Source organism: Acomys russatus, chromosome 24, assembly GCF_903995435.1.
Source record: "Acomys russatus chromosome 24, mAcoRus1.1, whole genome shotgun sequence".
Taxonomy (NCBI): domain Eukaryota; kingdom Metazoa; phylum Chordata; class Mammalia; order Rodentia; family Muridae; genus Acomys; species Acomys russatus.
In genome coordinates, this window is record NC_067160.1 from 3,247,307 (window position 1) to 3,269,563 (window position 22,257).

A 22,257-nucleotide genomic window follows, 5' to 3' on the forward strand; every position below is an offset into this window, starting at 1 on the left:
AATTTAGCTGCATTAAAAATAAGTGATATTAATTTATCATTATAACTAACTATATAACTAAAATGAGGGATGCTTATATGAATAAATTAAGTTTTGGCAGGTGTTAATTTGAAATTACCCTTTCATTTCAACTAACAATGGAATGCATGATAATGACTTGTTAATAGCATGCAAAAAATGCAATGCTAATAAAAACAGTCACAAGTGGGACTGGAGAGATGGTTGAGTGGTATGAACACGTACAGCTGTTGCAATAGGACCTGACTTTGGTACCTAGTACCCATGTCAGTTACCTCACAACTGCCTGCATCCCAGCCCGAGGGAATCAGATGCCTCCAGCCATCATGGGCACGTGCATCAAGTGTACATATACTGATACAAATCTATACACATAATTAAAATAAGCTTTTTAAATTACATGAATGAGGTACCTGCAAACTAAATGTGGTGATTATTTAAATTCATTATTATTGCTTTTTCAGAAATGTTCTGTTACAGAAATTTTTAGGTATTAAAATTACATTAATACAATGACTTAAAATGAAAATTGAGCCCTGGAAACTTTTTCTATGAGTAGTTAAGTTATTAGTTTACATTATGTCCTGATTACAGCTTCTCCCTGCCAGCTTTCTCTACCTCTCTCTGCCTACAGACCAGGATACAGCTCTCAGCGTCTGCTCCAGTGCCTGCCTGCATCCTGCCGTGCTCTGCACCATGATGATAATGGGCTAAGCCTCTGAAACTGTAAGCCAGGCTCCAGTTAAATGTCTTCTTTCATGAGAGTTGCCTTGGCCATGGTGTCTCTTCACAGCAGTAGGACAGTGACTAAGAAACCGTTCTATCTGAACATACTTAGAGCAGCTGTGTATATTTACCTGTGTGGACATACATGAATCATAAAGAAGTAATAAATGAGAAGTATGTTAAAAAGTAGCACTAATATATTTATTACTAGACTAACGTAATTTGTGCAATTTAGCAAGAAAATTAATTTGAGAACTTCCTAGAACCCCCCCCAAAAAACCCCCAAAACAAAACCACAAGGTAGTTATGTAATTATCATAGTAAGAGAGATAAGGCTTGGTGGTGCACACTTGTAATCCCAGCACTCGGGAGGCAGAGGCAGGCAAACTGCTGTGAATTCCAGGCCATTCAGTTTGTAAAGTGAGTCCATGACAGCGATGGCTACATAGAGAAAACCTGTCTCAAAAATCCAACAAACAAACAAACAAACAAACATACAAAACAAAAAACCAAGATAGAATAAAAGCTCAGGAGAAACAAATTATTTGTACAGAAAGGTTTCATTACTGCAATGAGTATGTTCCCCTACAATAGTTCTAAATTACACAGAGTGAAACAATACAGAGAAAATCTGGCAAACCGTAGTGCTGGGAAATGTTGTGTCACCCCAAACACACATGTCGAAATCCTACCACCAGTGTTGTGGAGTAAGAAGTCTCCCATGAGGCACTTATATCATGAGGGTACAGCCTTTGTGAGCATAGCTGATCCCTTTTTACCAGAGGCCAGACTGCTGGCATCATTGCTTTCCACCTTGTAAGGCTGCAACCAGAAGTTGGCCATGTGCAAGCTAGGAACTGTATCCTTGCCAGACACTCATGGGCCAGAAATTTTATCATGGGCTTCCCAGACTGCAGGAGTGGAAGGAAATAAAATATATATGCAAATTTTCAATTGTTTACCAGCTCACTCTAAAATACTTGAATTATGCTAATGTAGAAAGATGTTCCTTTTGTGGAATCAGATCCTGGATATTCTAAATGAGAGAGGGTATTCTTTTTTTTTTTTTTTTTTTATAAAGGAAAACATTTAATTGGGGATGGCTTACAGGTTCAGAGGTTTAGTCCATTATCATCATCTCACATCGTTTTTAGGCCGTTATCCTCTTGTCTCCCAAACGCTAGTGAGGATGTAGCAAAGGCATCCATAAAGTTGTCTCAGCATCCGAGAGAGGGTATTCTTGTAGGCCACAAAAAGGGCTTATTTTATTCCTTTTCTATAAGCTTGAAATTGGTTTTTGAAACAAGTAGAGAGAATAGATTCAGAATTTTTATACGTAAAATGAAAATCTGGAAAATATGTTGCTGAATTACTGTCAAAATACCACATAAGAAATTTATCCCTGGTAATGTAGTCTTTAAAAGAAAATCTTAGACATAAAACATGACGGACACCCACAGTGCTCATCTCTTGCAGAAGTGAGTACAGAAGTGGGGGTTGCAGTAGGAGAAGGTGAAGTTGATTCAAAGGTGCAGTGGAGATCGGCTCAGACTCAATACGGTCGCCATATAAATTCTAAGAATATTTTGTCGTGGAAAAAGAATCAAATTCATATGGAATTACAAGGCGCCTCCAGCAGGCGAAAGATTCTTGAAAGATAAAGTCAGAAGTTCTCTAATTCACTGCTTAAAAGAAAGTATTGATTATTTTTAAATATGTCACCATTTTCTTTCTGCTGATGTGACTAATATCATGACGAAAAGCAATTAAGAGGAAGAAGGGATGTATTTGGCTTATATTTCTAGGTGACAGCCCACCACTAAGGGAAGTCGTGGCAGGTACTCAAGCAGGATCTTGAAGCAAGAAATCGGAGTGTTGCACCAGATGTTGAGATCCCCAAAAAGAACCAGAAAGACTCAAAACCGCTATAAATAAAAGAGGAATCTTTAACATTTCTGCTCGAGCTGGATCGCAGGGACACCAAATCAACAGAGAAGCGACCCCGGGGTGTTGATCTGGGGACCTTTTATAAGTCCTTTTCCTCCTCATACCCCTAAAGCAGGGAGCTTCCTAGTTGGGCAATCATCTATTGGTTGAGTAACATAAGGGGTCTAATGTCCAAAAGGTGCCGGGCTACAGAAAAAGGTGCCAAGACCACTCACTCATGGCTTAACTTTGTTGTCTTTGTTCACCACTTTGCCCGGGGAAGTGTTTTCCTGTTTCCGGTGGGGCGATCAGTTGCTAGGTAACAACGCTATCTCGGGTGGGCCTCTTCTTCGCAGCTCAAACTTCCTCGCCTTTTAAAAATCTCCTTTTCTTACTTTTTAAGTCTGTTTCTTCAAAGAAATTTGTGACCCATAGATAGGCACCAAGGCCATTGGTGGTTCTGTCGGCCTTTGGTTTTAATGGCCATACGGGTGTTTTGTTAGGGGCCGGTATGGTGTTAGCTCAGGAGGGAGTGCATTCCCCGGTTTGGGTCCGTCTACATTGGGGCTTAGCCAATTAAAAACAATCGTTCAGGGCTCTCATTCTCTCAAGAGAAAAGCTGCTTGCTCACAAGGCTATGTTTAGCTAGCGTTCTCACACAGCACCACAGTCTCCTGCATAGGGACCATGCCACCCACAGCGGGCTGAGTACTCTCCTATCTATCAAGACAATCTCCGTAGACACGCCCACAGGCCAATCTAATTTACGCAATTTATAAACTGAGGCATCTCATCTCAGATGAATCTAGGCTGTGTCAAGTTAACAACTGAGTAACTTGAACACTATGTTGTTGAGGATGGACACACATACAAATAACACAGAGAGCCCAGAAATCTCTCTCTCTCTCTCTCTCTCTCTCTCTCTCTCTCTCTCTCTCTCTCTCTCTCTCTCTCTCTCTCTCTCTCTCTCTCTCTCTCTCTCTCTCTCTCTCTCTCTCTCACACACACACACACACACACACACACACACACACACACACACACACACGGTTAATATGTAGTTTAAATGCTGATTTCTCTCTAAATGGTGTGTAAACTCTGCTCTGCAATTGTCCCCCTGTAATGTCAATAAAACAGCTTACAGCCAATTGATGAGCAGGGGAGAGAATAGGGCTGGACTTCCTGCCAGCCAGAGGGAGGAAGAGTTAGGGAGGAGGCAGGGATTCAGCCACCAAGGAAGATCGGGAGGAAAGAGCTGGAGCTGAGGAAAGCTACAAAGTACAAGCATGGCTGGGATGTTTGCTGGAGTGAGACAGAATAGCAAGGGGGTTAGCTGGGATGTTTGCGGGAGTGAGACAAAATAGCAAGGGGGTTAGCTGGGATGTTTGCGGGAGTGAGACAGAATAGCAAGGGGGTTAGCTGGGATGTTTGCGGGAGTGAGACAGAATAGCAAGGGGGTTAGCTGGGATGTTTGCGGGAGTGAGACAGAATAGCAAGGGGGTTAGCTGGGATGTTTGCGGGAGTGAGACAGAATAGCAAGGGGGTTAGCTGGGATGTTTGCGGGAGTGAGACAGAAGCAAGGGGGTTAGCTGGGATGTTTGCGGGAGTGAGACAGAATAGCAAGGGGGTTAGCTGGGATGTTTGCGGGAGTGAGACAGAATAGCAAGGGGGTTAGCTGGGATGTTTGCGGGAGTGAGACAGAATAACAAGGGGTTAGCTGGGATGTTTGCGGGAGTGAGACAGAATAGCAAGGGGGTTAGCTGGGATGTTTGCGGGAGTGAGACAGAATAACAAGGGGGTTAAGAACAGACTTCAACTGCTCAAGATTGTGTTGTGAAGCCTTGTGTTATAAAAGTGTCTCAATTATTTGTATGATGGTTAAGAGAGACACTAATAGAAACAAACACTGTTATATAAAAATAACGTTAACGCACACGCATAATCCCTATGGATTCTGCCTGCAAGAAAGTCATGTCCTCTAGTCCTTATATTGTGAACCAAAGCAAGCTTTCTTTATTTTCAAACTTAATAATAAAAAAATAATTAACAACAATAATAAAATGGGGTGTGTGGGCTATTCATCACTTCGGAAGCAGAGCTGACACAGGGTGGTGAGAACCACCCAATCTGTTTTAATACAGCAGTTGAAAGGCTTTTTATGCAATCAACGTGGGGAAGAGATAACCTCCAATAACCACTGCAAAGAATTCTAACACACATGCTAAATACATTACTCTGTAATAAAACTATTTAAAATTTCATCTCTAGGGAGAAATCTAACTATTATGAAGGCCATGTGGTATTCTCAGGAAGAGTGTGAAATCTGTTTTGAAGTTAAGGCTGATTGAAAATAGTAATTAATTGCTCTAATAATTTTTTTCTATCCGTCTTCTCTACAGAATACTTTTTGATAAGAGAGATCAGGTATACATTGTGTGTGTGTGTGTGTGTGTGTGTGTGTGTGTGTGTGTGTGAAGTTACAGTAACCATCTGTTAAGAAACTATTTGGATTTCTTAACATGAGAATTTCTCCATGTCTCAAACACATAAAAGAATGACTTAGAAAAAGAGACCCCATTGCAATGAAATAATGAAGCGTTCTTTTTTCCTTTCCTTTTCTTTTCTTTTTGGCATCCCAAGGTGCAGAGTGTCCTTTATACTCCTTCCAGAATGAGGCTTCTGTGAACATCATTCGAGGTCTGAGAGAACATTAATACATAAATTTTCTCACTGTGACTCCACAGAAATAGTCAGCGGCCAGGACTAATAGGAGTGAAAGTCATCAGCTTTATTCACAAAGTTTTCCAACAGAAATGTGCCCTGTCTGGCCCTAAATAATGCTTAGACTCCCAGTCAGAAAGTCAGCATTTGCAAATGAACATTGTTTCCAGGAAGCCACAATGACACTGGATTTGTAATGGTGTTATAAAAGCAATAAAGCATTAACAGGGGTTGGTCAGTTACATTTTAATGCAGCTGTGGGAACACAGGAAATGAGGCTGGGTAGGTGTATCCTGATGGATAATTAAGGAGGAAAAGCCCTGAGCACTCAATTCCTAAGGACAGGCTGGGGGCGGTGCTGTAGAGACAGCCAGCATTCTGGGAACCTGGGAAGCAGCTGTGGGTGCTTACAGAATGATGACCTAGCAAGGCAGAGAGAAGAGGTGCTTACAGAAGGATGACCTATCGAGGCAGAGAGAGAAGACACAGCAGCAATCCAACAAAACTCTCGATGTGCTTAAATCTGCCTAGAAGCAATTCTATACAACTTGTGGACCTCCAAAATACACTTCCTTCATGAGAGAGGAGGGGTGTCCTATCCAAACTGTCCACACCTAGGAGGGATTTCCTCTGAGGATTCCGTGAAGCTATCTATGTCAAGGCCAGGAAATTAGAAGAATAAAATTTGGAATGAATACAGATAAACTCCAGAGAGCTTATTTGTCATGAGAAACATTGACTTTGAACAAATTGAGGCAAACCCTTTGTGTAGCACATTCTGCACTGGGCTGGAATTAAATGCTATGAACTAGAAAGAAAACATAGGCGTTGGCACACGGCGCATTCATGGTGTTCTGTCGGACACTACATGATCTGAATGAGAAGACGTCCCCAAGGGCTTGTGTGGAACACTTGACCTTCCTTGGTGGTGCTACTCGGGGAAAGTGTGGCAAAAAGTAAAAATTGTGCTCCTGAGATTTCAGGTGGGAACAAGATTTCTGTCGGAACTGGACTAGTGGCCGCGACTGCTGTATGCTAGTAAGTTTGTCTACGAACAAACAACCCAGATTCTTCTGATCTGAGAAGCTAAGCAAGTTTGATCCAGGTTGCCAGGGAGATGAGATGGCATGAGTGTTCTGGCTGCTGTGATGTTAGCTGCTGTGTTCTACAGGCCCTTTCTGTGACACTGAGAATAAACTTCTTAGGAACGTAAGCCAAAGTAAATATTTTTTTCTATTAGATTGTTTCTCTTAAGTATCTTTATCTCAGCAGCATTAAGCTTGAAAAATACAACATGAACACTTTCACATAATATCACTACCAGAAACCCCACCTCTGATACTATCATTTGGGGATTAAGTTCCAAAATATGAGTGTTTTCTGGACAGAAAGTTGCAGTCTCTAATAAGAAGAAATTAGGTTAAGTTTGTCCCAGCCCCAGGGCAGAAATAACATCAGAAGAATATTGTTGTGAGAAGAGTTAGCAAGTGTCTCAGTTACATTTCCTCCTGCTATGTTAAAATAAGCTGACAAAGGCAAAAGAGTGCAGTGTACTGGGTAGTTTCATGTCAACTTGACAGAGACTAGGTCATCCGACAGGAGGGAGCCTCAGTTAAGGGATTGCCTTCATAAGATCAGGCTGTAGGCAAGCCTGTAAAGCATTGTCTTAATTAGTGATTGTGGGTGGTGCCATCTCTGGGCTGGTCGGCCTGGGTTCTATAAGGAAGTGGGTGTCCTCCCCTCTGACCCACTTTCCTGGTAAGTAAAGTCTTTCATGGGACATGCCTCTTGGGCTAGTGTCTTGATATAAGTGAGTATATACCATTTGTCTCTTTTTGCTTCTGGGTGAACTCACTCATGATAATTTCTAGTTCAATCCATTTGTCCACAAATTTCGGGAATTCCTTGTTTTTAATAGCTGAATAGTATTCCATAGTGTAAATGTATCACAGTTTCTTTATCCATTCTTCTACCGAGGGACACTTAGGCTGTTTCCATGTTCTGGCTATTATGAATAAGGCTGCTATAAACATGGTTGAGCATATGTCCCTGTTGTGTGCTGGAGCATTTTCTGGGTATATTCCAAGGAGTGGAATAGCTGGGTCTTGAGGAAGCCCTATTCCCAGTTTTCTGAGAAAGCACCAGATAGATTTCCAAAGTGGTTGTATAGTTTGCATTCCCACCAGCAATGAAGGAGTGTTCCTCTCTCTCCACATCCTCACCAGCATGTGGTGTCACTTGAGTTTTTGATCTTAGCCATTCTGATGGGTGTGAGATGGAATCTCAGTGTTGTTTTGATTTGCATTTCCCTGATGACTAATGAGTTGAGAGAAGCATGAGAGAATGGGGAAATAGAAGGATCCAGAGGGTCCTGGAAACCTACAAGAAGAACATTATGATGGACAGATCTGGGTCTTGGGGCCCTGCTCAAACTATGGCAACCAGCCAAGGAAAATATAGGCAGTAAACTTTGAACCCCTACCCAGACCTAGCCAATGGACAGGACATTCTTCACCGTTGAGTGGAGAGTGAGGTCTGACTTTCATACAAACTCTGGTGCCCCATTTCTGACCATGTCCCCTTTGGCACTCAGAGGAAGGATAACAGGTCACCAAGAAGAGACTCGATACCCTATGAGCATATACATGGGGAGGAGGTGCCCCTCAGCCACAGACATAGGGGAGGGGAGTAGGGGGGAAGTGGGAGGGAGGGAGGAATGGGAGGATACAAGGGAAGGGATAACAATTGAGATATAATATGAATAAATTAATAAAATATTAAAAAAAGAAAGGAAGTAGGAAGAGCAAACGGAGGGAGCAAGCCAGCAAGCAGCACCTCTCCAAGGCCTCTGCATCAGCTCTTACCTACAGGTTCCTGCCCTGTTTGAGTTCCTGCCCTGACTTCTTTCAATGACCAGTGATCTGGAAGTGTAAGACAAATAAAGCCTTTTCTCCGCAAGATGCTTTGCTCATTGTGTTTCCTCTCAGCGATGATAACCCTTAGAGGACAGGGATAAAGGAATATTCTGGCTTACAGTTCCTGGGAGATGAGATTTGTCATGGAGGGAGGGCATGGGGGCAGGGACAGGAAGCTGGTGGCCACACTGCATCCAGGAAGCAGAGAGTTAATGGGAAGCTGTGAAGCCTCAAGGCCCCACCCCCCAGTGAGCCATTCCCTCCAGAAGATTCCACAATGTTCCCAAACAAAGCCACCAGCAAGGGCCAAGAGTTCAAATCCATCTAACTGTGACGGACAATTTCTGCTCTAACTAAATCACCAAGAATGCTGCCATATATATTAAAAGAAAAGAAAAGAAAAGAAAAAAGGCCATGTAAGGCCATGGGAAAATATGAACAACTGTAAGGTAACAGGAGAGAGGTCTCAGGGGAAAATAACCCACAAGTGTTGCAAACCAGTAAGTCTAAAAAAATGCAAAGCAACCTGGATGTTTGAAGATAACAGGAAACTGATGGTAAAATTTGTCTCAAAACATTTGGAAGTGGAATTGTTTCCATGAAGGACCTCAGTGGGCTTCCCTGCTTGTGTCCCTTCCCTGTTCCTGTGGGGACAACCTAGACTATGGTTGACAATGTGCTGCCCTCAAGACACAGGTTTGATTTTGGAAACAACTTTACATAATTTAATTTTCTGTGACTGGCTTTTAGAAAGTATAAGAACATTTTCAAAATCTACCGTACCCATATTGTCTTTACTTAAAAGCAACTGAAGCAAAAACCCGTTCTTTTTTTTTTTTTTTTTTTTGGTGAAAAGAATGTGTATTTAGAATTAGCCAGCTAGACTCAGTTTAGATGACCCCAATCTTGTTGGCAACATCCAGAGCATCCTAATCAGGAGCCAGTCGAACACACGCCTTCTTCTCTCTGTCAGGCCTTATCAGGGCGTTGACTTTGGCCACATCCGTGTCTTAGAGTTTCTTCACGGCCTGTTTGATCTGGTGCTTGTTAGCCTTGACATCCACAGTGAACACTAGTGTGTTGTCCTCTGTTTTCTTCATGGCTGACTCGGTTGTCAGGGGGAATGTGATGATGGCGTAGTGGTCGAGCCTGTTTCTCCTGGGTGCGCTCTTTCGAGGGTATTTGGGCTGCCTCCGGAGCCTCAGGGTCTTGGGCCGCCGGAAGGTGGGTGACGTGCGGATCTTCTTCTTGTGGCTGTGGACGCCTTTCAGCACTGCCTTCTTAGCTTTCAAGGCCTTTGCTTTGGCTTGGGCTTTGGGAGGGGCAGGAGCTTCCTTCTTCGCTTTCCGCGCCATCTTCAAAAACCCATTCTTTACCTGCAGGCCTGTTCACGCTGATTTGGCTGTAAGCAAGGACTGGAGAAAAGCAATCCCTGTGATCAGTGGATAAGACACTGTGCTGGTTCGATAACAGGGAGGGCGATTTGTTGGGGCAGCCCTCGTAGGTGAACTTTCCGTTACATATAAACCATTTAACATATAAAAGAAAATTTGATCTCTTCTATTTCAAGCACAAAAGGAAGTATCTCCTCCGACTGAGTGGTAAACAGATTTCAGGAATATGGTACTGGGTAAGAATGGGTGGGGTCAGAGACCAGTGCGTCCCACCACCAACTGAAAGGCTTTTCCTGGCTTCTGGAAGGTGATTCCCACCGCTGGATGGCTGACGGCAGACAGACAGCTTGAACTGATGACACCTGTTAAGGAAGAAGAGGTGCATGGAAAATTGGAGACATCTAATAGCATGCTTAAAAACAATAGTAGGCTGTTTATAAACCGGATAGAGCATAGTAATTTTATTTTCAGATAATTTTGTCCTTGATAATTATTGGAGAATGAATACAGGTTTGATCTGAGAGCCAACACATTCAATGTAATATTTACACTTAGGCTCACAGTAATCACATTCAGTGGAAATTAGCCTCTCTACCTCACTGAAGTATAACTTCAATTCCAGAGTGAAAAATAAGAAAACAGAGAGTCTGCCCCAACCTTTCCCAAGTTGAATAAAGATAACTCCAGTAACAAGCACTTCAGATGTGCCACGTAACCAGCCGCATTAAAAAACTTTGAAGCAAAACACTTAAGAAAAAAAAAAAAAAAAAAAAAAAAAAGACACCCTGGAGAGGTGCAACGTGAAGGGCTAAGATTATCCAGCAGCAAGCGGTCTAGCCTTCGGTCAGCAGAGCTCCCCACTCAGTTCCCAGCAGCAAGTGGTCTAGCCTTAGGTCAACAGAGCTCCCCCACTCAGTTCCCAGAAGCAAGTGGTCTAGCCTTCAGTCAGCAGAGCTCCTCACTCAGTTCCCAGCAGCAAGCGGTCTAGCCTTCGGTCAGCAGAGCTCCCGACTCAGTTCCCAGAAGCAAGCGGTCTAGCCTTCGGTCAACAGAGCTCCTCACTCAGTCCCCAAGAGTTAGAGGGATGAGAATGTCTTCCGCGTGATTGTTTACATTTCTCTGTTCTCAGCACCTGGCTGTGCGCGGTTCAGCACCTTAAGGAAGTCGGATGTTTTTGCTCTCATTCGTGTATGAAAATAGGCCTTGGAGCACTTAACGTGGTAGTGCACATAGTCCCAGAGGGATTCTTCGTTTGGGCTCCATTTTGTGTGAGTTTGGCAAATAACCTGCAGAAACAAGCTGTGGTTGCAAAGACTTCATAGTTCTCAAGAATTAAAAAAATTTTTTTCCACTTGATCAACTTAATTCCCTTTTATTTTCCCTCCCTTACTCCCCTTCCTTTTCATCCTTTTCCAAGCTGTTTGCTTTGCAATATGTTACTGGTGATGAGTTACAGGTAATGCAGCCTTGTTTTCTTCTAAGTATTTGAGTTCAAAACTCATGCATCTAAAGAAATATGGTTGGGTCACTAATAAAAAAACTTTCTATCTTAAATATGGTTGGATCATTAATAAAGAAAAGTTTTCCATCTTAAAAAAACAAAACAAAAAAAAAACCAACCTGTCCTCAAAACCAAGTTCTTAATTGAACGATATAGCAGTTACACTTTCAGTGGCTGAAGGTTTTCATGCACTAACTTTGTCCAACAGAAAGTCAAATTTGAGAGATCTCTAACAAATAGGAGTGACTATGCTGACACTTTCTTGCTTTTTCCTAAGCTGAAGTCAGAGCACCATTTAATTCCTAAAATGGTACCGACTTGAAGAATCAGAAAAGTTACTGTTATAATTTACCTCAAAGGACAAAGAACTACCTATCCCATCATCAATTATTCTACTAAGTCAACAAGCTTGATGGTATTGCCCACAGGAATCTCTCCTTCACTTTGCACCCCAGGTGGACTGTTCGTTTTCTGTTCTTTAGGGTACCATGGAAACAGGCTTTTGTTAGAATGGTTATAATTATCGTAAAACATAGCAAACATTCGATCTCACATGGACACAAAAACTGTCATAGTGGCAGGAGACACAGGAGAGATAAAGGCTTGAAAAACAATCACAGAAGACAGATGTTGTCAAGCGTGTGTATCCTGTACCCAGAACTGTACAAGCCATAGACTGTGAACAAGATCTTCTGACAAAAGCTGTGTCTGCAAAGACTGAGCAGTTGATGGAGTTTTAGTCCTGTGGAGAGACTGGAACGTCCAGGTCCAGGGACTAATTACCTTATCTAGGCCCCAGAACAGCTGTTCCTTGTTCACCACATCGAACTAACATCCTGTGAGATAAACCCTTTAGTATCTATTAACATAGTAGACAATTGGCTTCCACCAAGTTGAAAGCTAGGAATACCGTCAGATAACATCTCAGCCTTATACAGAAGACTCCCCATGTCACCATGCCTGCCTTTCTGGTGTGCCTACCAACATTTTTAAATTCGCCTTGATCTAAGACTTTCTTTGGTCTGTAAATCTATCAAAACTTCCTGAAACTGCTTCCACACTGACACATGACATTTGGAGTAACCTAAATCTGTGTTTCCTGGGCCGTGGTCATCCAAATGGCTTTACAACAAACTCTCTTATTCCTATTAAGGTGAGATCTATGATTTTTGCACCGACAATGTAATTCTACATTTTGTAACTCAGTATACAACTACAAAAATTGCTGCCATTCCTGGGAATGTCATTAATTTTCTTTTCTGGCTGGCTACAATTAATCAAACATATTAAAAAACTCTCCACTTAAGCGTCTTCCTCCACAGCTCATGTTGCCTCACTTTTCCATTCTTTTTGCCTTGCTCTTTCTCAGTTTATTTTTAACAAGCTGATGGTCTGTAAATCTATCAGCCCCACTTTCCTGACAGCTTGTTCTTACTTAATGTCTGTGAGACAATTTAGTATTTCTTACAGTATTTCAAATTGCCCATTACCATCATGTGTTATGGTGATATGTGGTCTATTGTATTATTGCTATAAGGGAGGCGATCCAAACTACGCCAACATAAGATAAGCAACGTAGGGGCTGGAGAGATGGCTCAACGCTCATGAGCACTGGATGTTCTATACCGGCAGCAGCAGCAGCACCCAAATGATGCCTCAGGATGGCTTAAAACCTCAGTCCCGAGGGCTCTGAAGCCCTAGCCTGGCCTCTGCAGGCAGCAGCCATGCATGTGGCACAACAGCTAGATATGAAAGCAAGATACACATACACAGAATAGATAAAGTAAAATAAAAATAATAAACTAAGACAAGAAACTTAATCCATAAAGACTGTGTATATTCTGATTGTTTTGCAGACTGACCAGTCCTTCTACTGTCTCCTTCCTTCTCTTAGGGCCTCCCCACACCCCGAAACACAAAAATATTTATTTAAGTTGTAACAGATAATAACACAGTATTCACCTGTCAGTGCTCCACCGAAAGGGAAGATAGCATCTCTCAACATAAATTAAAAAAAAAAAACTACAAATGATTGATGACAGTGGCTGTGGCATGGCAGAAGCCAAGGTAGGCTGAAAGCTAATCTGCTTGCACCAAAGAGTTACCCAGTCAAGGTCAAGTAAAGCTTCCTGGAAGAAACTGAGTCTTTCGTAAGAGAACATGAATGATAAGAAAGCTCAGCAGCCTGAGTGTTAATCTGGGTGTTTGTGTGGGTTTGGGTTAGAAAATCAAATCAGCTGCAATGTGAAAGTGCAGCCCCGATCAAGGCCCTATTCTCACCCAGTTCTATGGTGGGAGAATGGGAGATGCTGCAGATAAAAACAAACAAACAAACAAACAAACAAACAATTGAAGCTCGCAGAACTCAACTGAGGAGGTGAAGGCATGAAACTGCCTCTGCCGCAGCGCAAAGCCATGCAGACGCCACACATCAAGTCACCCGGGAGACCTAATTCAAATCGCCGAGGATCGTCACTTAAGACAGATCTTTCAGAGCAGAAACCAAAATCTTGTACTGCCTAAAGATGTCATCTAGGATTTTTTGTTTGTTTGTTTGTTTGCAGTGAGAGATCGATGTCTGGTTTCAAAGCTTGCTGTCGTAGTTCTACTATAGTGGTAACTTTAAACTGAGGCCAGTATTCATTCACCATTCAGAAAAATGCAAGGTTCCTTAACAACAGGGCCAGATCTACTGTGCCCACATTCTAAAACTGGAACAACAAAGTCTAAGTGACAACATATCTGCTTAGCACATTCCACTGAAACATTTCTAGATCACTGTTACAATGTGCTAGGGTTAATTTTAAAATGCTACCACAGCCCTTTCACCAATATTTCCAGTCATTTAAGAATTCTCATGGAGATATTCAGCAAGATTAATATTATCTTTGATTGTGTTAACACAATATCAATTTTGTATCCCAAGGGTCAATTTCAACTTAAAAAAAATCTTTTTATTGATTATTTCAGTCCTGCCCATCTCCCTGTCTCGTATATTCTCCCTTTACCCTTGCAAACACCTAACAAAAACGACACAAACAAATCACCAACTACCACCACCACCATCACCAGCACCACCACCACCACCACCAACAACATAAAACCCAAAGCATAGAAAACATCACATTGCGGAAGCTGTGGTGTGTCACGGTGTGTCCAACAGAACATCCCTCTGTCCACATGCCTTCACTTACAAATGTTCATTGTGATGACTCATTGGTGTGGTTCAAGATCTCTGGCTTCTGTGACACCATCAACGTTGGATTCTCACTGGGCCTTCTTCTGGCTGTCCTGTTGCTGCCCTGTGTGGGGAGATCCTGCAGCTTTGGATCAGCAGGACTGGCTCTTCCATGCATCCTGACAGTTCACAGGTGATAAAGATTTTGAGGTGGGCCAACTCAGAACCCTGGATCTGGGCCTGGGTGGCACCTGAGCTGGTGAGCCTGCCAGCTCTCTCTTGTCTGCACCACCAGGGTGAGCTTTCCAGTACTGCTTTGGCTAGGCCACCCAAAGTTGGCATCAGCACAGAGCAGGGTAGGTTCTCTTGCTCTCATGCCCTCAGCTTACCAGCACCCACACCTCCAGAGATAGCTCCACTGTGCTGCCCAGTGAAACTGCAGGGTCCACTTTCCCAAGTGCGGTAGCCTGCATGGGGCCTGAGCCACTTCTCTGGCTCTCACACCCTCCAGGCATGGCTCAGCGGCGCCTTCACCAACAGAGCCAGCTCCACTGTGTTGCCCAGGCAAGGTGCAGGGTCTTCTCTGGAGTGCAACAGCCAGTGAGGGGGCAGGGATAGCTTTCCCACTCTCATGCCCTGGGGCCAGCTCTCCTTACTAGGGCAGATGGAGAGGGGGAAGGGAGGAGGGCATCATCCCTGTACCCATGCCACACCACAGCAGATGAGTGTCCAAATATCAGACAGAACAATTTAGTGGAGGAAAGATTTTTAGGTTGGCAGACAGTTTCAGAGGGTTTCCTCTGTTTTTGCTTGGCCTCATATGTTTGAGCAGAATGTCATGGCTGGTGAGAGAGGACAGCAATTCACACCACAATGGGTGAGAAACAGAAAGCATGGCAGGAGGGCCCTGTGTTAATACTGTTTCCCACTTGACCTTTCTCCCCAGCTAAATCTCTCATTCCAAAGTTTTCAGAGCCTCTCAAAAGCAGCTGGAGACTATGTTGTTGTTGTTGTTGTTTTTCTGTATGAATGGACATAATTGGAATCCAAATCCTAACACAAAACTCATTATTTAGTAAACACACTTTACAGGGCTGTGGCTTTTATAGGCACCTGTTGCTCTAAGGATCTGGACAAGGTATTTGAAGGTATTCTAGAAAGGAGTCACCGTTCTTGATGCCATCAGTACAGTTGTGGTCCACAAGACAGGAGGCAGACAGTCACTCTCAAAACACCAACAGTAGCAGGAGTTGGGAGGAAAAGTATTCCATCTCTCCTGGCGATTGTGAAGGGTTCAAGGCTTCGGTGACAGACACATCCACAGAGATGGCAGGACTAACAAGAGAGCTGTAAGAAGTGTCTGAAGATCTGACTGAATTGCTTCAGTTTTGTCATAAAACTGAAGATTCATGAGTTACTTTTCATGGATGGACAAAGTGGACTTGAGATAGAACTATATATAGTTAGTTAGTTAGTTAGTTAGTTAGTTAGTTAGTTAGTTAGTTAGCACCAGGGGGGTAGAGATGACTGACTCCAATTTTAACAAAACAACAAAACAAAACAAAACCACCACCTGCTACCATGAAAGCTGTTGTGAAAGGATGCTTCAATGTGGAAAATGTATTTTGTTTTATTTGTTTATTTTCTTTTTGTTCGTTTGCTTTTTAGGTAAAATCTCATATGGTCCGACTGACCTTGTTAATTTTTTTAGCCTTAGGTGACACTGGACTCCTGATCTTTTATAGGGTGCAGAACATACAGCTTCTTTCTTGTTTTAAGAACTGTTACAATCATTTCAACCTTCAGCTACTAACACCTGTCAATATTTTTGCCATGTTTGCACCACAGTAGTGGATATAAACATGTTTTTGTTTTGATCCTGAGTGTGGAATGTGACTCCACCTGTGTGAGGTGTGTGACGCTTGTCCACTAGAAAGGAAACTGCTTGGTGCGGCAGGGGGTGGGGGGCATGGTCTTTGCCAGTTGAAAATCAGACTATGGAAGGTAAGATAGGCCCCCAAACAGAAGAGAGATCTCTTTGCATCACTTCCTGTCGCTTGGCTGCTCATCACTATGCTTCAAGATGCTTCTAGAGAGAAACGCTCCCGAGGAAGCTCTGCGGTTCTGGATGCCGCAGTTGTGGTCACCTTTGCTGAACTGCTGGGTTGCTGTTTAATGGGTCTGCTGGAATCCTGAGGACAAGAGTGGAATCTCCCCAAGGAACTGAATCTAAAATGTTCTACCTCCCTTGCTCCTGTCTAGGGAGGTGGGTTGGAAGGGAAGTAGAGGCATTTAAAAAAAAAAACAAAAAACTCAAATAGAGTAGATTTAAAAAGCCTATAAACTACTGAAGTTTTTTTTTTTTTTTTTTTTTTTTTTTTTTTTTTTTTTTTTTTTTTTTGGGTAAAAAAAAGAATTTGCCTATTCTAGGAAGTATTTTTTAGTCACAAAGTCAAAACCAACAGTAGGAACAAGCATTTAATACACATTCTGTGTGGCTATGTGATTTAATTAGTGAGTTCATATCACAAATTTTAGGTCTTTAATTTTAGCATCTGTGATTCTTTTTCTGACACGCAATTGTCTCAATAAATATTTTTGTATGACTAGAACAACTGCATCACATTTTACATTTTCCAAGAAGATCTTAACATATATTCCAAGGTTATTAAGAAAGGAGCGTATCTATGTAATTCTAAGAAAACCTAAGTAGCTCCCAAAATTAGGGAAGCAAGCTGGCAAATGCTCATTTGGTTTATGTTTCCTTGAAATACACAAACATGAATCATAGTGGAAGAAATTATAAGATATTTTGTACATCAGAGACCAAATCATTTTGAATGTGATCCAATGCAGATTCATTTTATGCCACATTCTTTTTAGAGAACAACACGTTACAGAAGGGCCACATATAAATAATTTTAAAAATAACATTGTCGACCCATTTTAGGCTTGCAGTTTATTTATGTAAATATAACTGTCTAGAAAGGCTCTTGGAGGGTATATTTTCAGTTATAAGATACCCAGAACATGTAAATGATGGACATTCCTTAACTCAAAGTTGGTTGTAGTTCAAAGGTTATAGGTCAGTGTAGAGCTTTAAAATATTTCTCTGTGGTTACATTGCACTGAAGGCCTTTAGGACGTCCTATCAACTGTCCTCAATTGTGAATGTGTTAGGTTATACAGAGATCCGTAGAGCATTTTTGTATAGACCAGAAGCCAAACTAACCAAACTTTTAATACAATAACTGTTTTAGAAACATCGTGATCCCTGCAACCATTACTGTATCCCTAGTGAGATTTTTTTCTTTCCTATTAAGAAATTAAATCTTATTTGCAAGACGGATGTGAAATTCAAGGTAAGTATATATGGGAACAAACACAAAATCTTGTTAACTGGCCAGTAAGTAACTTTTTTTTTTATGCTTATGTCATGCTGTGATGACATTGTCCTATGAGGAATTCAAGCCACATTTTTTCCAGGTCCATAGTGGGCACAGACAGCAACTAAGGAGGATCTAAGAGAGATAATCTTTATTCTAAATACACCAACTAATCATAAAGCTGTTACTTTTCACAGGAATGTGTGTAAAGCAGAGAGGATAGACACGGTCATCATATTTTCTCAGCACTCACCACTCCCCCCAAGACAGGGTTTCTCTGTGTAGCCCTGGCTGTCCTGGACTCACTTTGTAGACCAGGCTGGCCTCAAACTCACAGAGATCCGCTTGTCTCTGCCTTCCAAGTGCTGGGATTAAAGGTATGTACCATCACGCCTGGCTTTCTCAGCACTCTTTAAGAAAATTAATGAATTTATTTTTATTTTATGTGTATTGGTGTTTGCCTGCATGTATGTCTGTGTGAGGGTATCAGATCTTGGAGCTACAGACAGTTGTAAGCTGCTGGGTGCTGGGACTTGAACGTGGGTCCTTTGGAAGAATAGTTAGTGCTCTTAAGCATAGAAGCCATCTCTCCAGCTGCCTTCTTGGCACTCTTAATTGCAGATTATTCAAACATATATATTTGGATAACAAGATAATAGATCTGCCCCCCCTGCCAAATTTAGATGCTTACATCATTGAATCTCATGTTATCTTCTCTGTATTATCTGTATTGCACAAGGACTTGTCAAATTACCGCACCTGACTTAATGGATCATCTGTGAGCCTGAAGCTTGTATAGTGTCTTGAAATCCCTGGAATAAAGACTTCATGTCTTTCCAGCTTCTGTGTAAACTTTCACACGCAGCTCAAGTGACAGAATTCTGCTTATTTTTATATTTTACCTTATTTTCTCATTTTGACTTTCTATTTAATTTTATCTTTGTGAATTTTTAAAAAAACATTTTGTTTATTTTAGCAGAGCCTTAATTAAATAATGTTTATTTTCTTATTTTTTTTCTGGATCACTGCAATTCTTTCTCTCTTTATCCAGTCATATAAATTCTAACCTTTAAAAAATTATATAGCCTGTTCTATTATAGCTTTATTTATAGTCTTTAAATTCTTTTAGAATGCTACATCAAAATTCCAAATTTATATTGTGCTTATTTCCTTCTTCTATATGCTCATGGTCTATAAACCTTAACATACTAAGTGTTTTTCCTTATAAATTATGCACAGCTTTGTGTGCATTTGTCATCGAAACAGAGAAACGGACAGGGAAAAGGAACCCTAAAGCAGGAGGGAGTGATGACAAATTGAGAGAGGAATGGAATAGCTGTGCAAGGAAAGCTGAAAGCACAGCAGTCTGAGAAGCTCACCAGCAAGAAAGGGGGGGAGAGCCCTAAGGGATGGATGAGAAAACAGTAGAATGAGATGGCCACAGGGTTTTAATCTCAGCACTGGGGAGTCAAAGGCAGGCAGATCTCCGAGTTAGAGGGATAGGGGAGGGGAAGGGGGAGGGAAGGTTAGGACTGGAAGGAGAGGGGGGAGTGGCCTATAACCGAGGTGAGATGTAAAGTGAATACATTAATTAATTAACAAAAAGAAGATGCATGGATGATCTGATAATACAACAAGACAAAACAAAACAAAACAAAACAAAAAACAAACAAACAAAACCAAAAGTAGTGAGCCATGGGTTCCTCAGAACAGCTTCTACCAACCACCTTATTATGCCAGGAACCCCCAAACAAAGGCTCATCATTGTACCTGGCTATTTAATGACTTTCCTGCACTAATTCTGTAAACTCTATATTCTTTATGTGATTTATTGAAGATACATCCATGCTGTACAGTTTATCGGGATTTCCTGTTCACAGTCAAACATTGTTTTCCTATAGATGCACCACTTGAATCTCTACTCAGTTTCGTGGCCAGTGAGGAATGAAGGAATTTCTTCAGTGACCTGCATCGGTAAAGGTCCTACCCCTGTGAGGGGATGTTGAGGCATGCTGTCAGCGTGCATTAGTACTTACACCGTCCAGCGAGCACACACGGCATTCTAGTTGCCCTAGCACATGTCAGAACTTTTGAAATTCCCAACAGAATCAAGTTCCTCATCTTTTACCCATGAGATTCATGGTTTGTGTCTCATTAGCTCAGCTTTTTTTTTTTTTTTTTTTTTTTTTTTTTTGCCTCAGACAGCTACACCGTGGACCTTCTGCCACTAATGTTGACAAATACTGCCAGGGAAAAGGCTGCTGGTTAGAAAACTACTCTGACAAAGCAGACAGTCAGACAGGTTAGACAGTGACAGGTCCTTGAAAATAATGCTTTAGGAGAATCCCTAAGCCCATTCTACTGAGGTGTCTCATAGGGTTCTTCCTGCACCACGGTTTCAGGCCTGTTTGTTTGTAAGGCTTTGGGGTCTGAGGAGAAAGAGAAACTGAAGCACTCCAGGCTTACGATATTTACCAAATTTCAACCATTTTTCCAAATAAATGTTTTTAAAATTAATTTTTATTATTTTTTTTACATTAAAATGCAACTGCATGATTTCCCCTTCTCTTTTCTTCCTTTAAACTTTTTCATGTACTTGCTTGCTCTCTTTTCTCACTAATGTGTGTGTGTGGTAGGGGGGAAGGAGAGAGAGAGAGAGAGAGAGAGAGAGAGAGAGAGAGAGAGAGAGAGAGAGAGAGAGAGAGAGATGAGTGCTTTTCTAAATACATAAATACAACCTACTCAATCTTTATTATATCACTTGTATGTGTGGTTTCAGGGATGATCCTTGGTATCAGAAATCCACCTGGTGTGTGGAGACTGTTTCTCTAATTCTCAGCATCCCTTAGCTGCTTGCCGTTCTTTCTGTAGGTTTGAGGCCTTGTGATCTTTTCCCATCCACTTTAGCACATCTATTCTTGTCCTTGTTCAGGTCATCTTTATGAAGTTATGTTGGTACTTTTTTTTGACTATTATAAGCTATTAGCAGATGTTGTAGAATTAATAATATTTAATATTGATTCATATGACTATTAAAGCATATGTAAAATTGTTATTCTATCAATATTAATTAATGCTGGTTATTAATACAGTGGCAGTTATTCTTTGACCCACTATTTTATAAATAAAAGGCACAGAGACCTGTTAGATTTAACATAAGCCTTAAAACTCTGCAGCTGGGCAGATATTAACCCCGCTGTCTTGTTTGTTCCCCATTCAAAATCCCCATAAACACCTGCACATGTTCCATTTAGGCAGCTTCTGCTCCATCAGGCCAGTGCTCAGGGCAAGCTGCTCTAGGCCACGTGCTCCTGGTTACGGTAACCCATGGCAACCTGCTCCTTTCTTCCTCCCTCCTCTCCCTTCCTTGTGACCCTTCTGGGACCTCAGAAGCCCAGGAACCTTCAGTCCACTTACCTGTTTTCTGCCCAGCCCAGGCTGTAGTAAACTCTTTTAGCCAATAAGGGATAATTTGGGAGATAAGATTCACATAACATGATTTTTGGATATGTGAGAATTTGCTCATAGGACAGTAAAGATCTCGGGTGGGGGTTGGAGGGGGCAAGGAATTAACACAGTAGCTCCAGATCAATGCCAGCAAGGTAACTTCCAGAGTTCTGAAAATGTTTATACTTTGACAATTTTTCCAGTATTCTCATTTTTCATACAGAAAAGGTGTTGGGCAGTCATTACTCTACTACTATTATTGGGAAAATAATGCATGAAGAGATTTTAATTTCTTAGGCAATAAATTACATCCTAGAATACACTTTAATGGTTTGCTTATTTAATGTACGTGGCTGATGTGCCTGGTCCTGCAGGAGGCCGTGAGAGGTCATCAGATCCCCTGGGACTGGAGTTAGAAGTTGTTACAAGCCATCATGTGGGTTCTGGGAATAAAACTCAGATCCTTGGGAGGAGCAGACAGTGCTCTTACCCACTGAGTCATCTTTCCAGGCCTTTAAAATACATTTAAAAAAAGATTTATTTATTATATGCGCATCTGTGTTTTGCATGAATATATGTCTGTGTCATGGTGCTGGATCCCCTGGAAGTGGAGTTACACAAGACAGTTGTGAGCTGCCAGGTATGTTCTGGGAATTGAGACCAGATCCTCTAGAAAGATATTCAGTGCTCCTAACCACTGAGACATGTCACTAGCCCCTAAAATACATTTTTTTTAAATGTCAAAACTTTCCGAATTTGGAACAGTATTTGAAAGAACACTTTTAACTTAGTAGACATTTAAAACACTAGTCTCTGGTGTGTAGATATGACTCAGTAGTTAAGAGCATTTGCTGCTCTGTCATCAGGAATAGAGTTCAGATCCCAGCACCCATGTGGAAAAACTCCTAAAAGCTGTATCTCCAGTTCCAAGAAAATTCAACACCCTTGTTTGGCCTCCACAGGCGCCTGTACACATGAATATACACACACAGAAACACAGACAAATACACACAAACACATGTAATAGTGACCCAGGCTCGTTCAG

The 22,257-nt window shown here is 41.7% G+C and overlaps 1 pseudogene; it reads right to left on the reverse strand.

Annotated features, from left to right (window-relative positions):
* Positions 1–9,196: 9,196 nt before the first annotated feature.
* Positions 9,197–9,661, reverse strand: LOC127207512 (60S ribosomal protein L23a-like; annotated as a pseudogene).
* Positions 9,662–22,257: the final 12,596 nt, after the last annotated feature.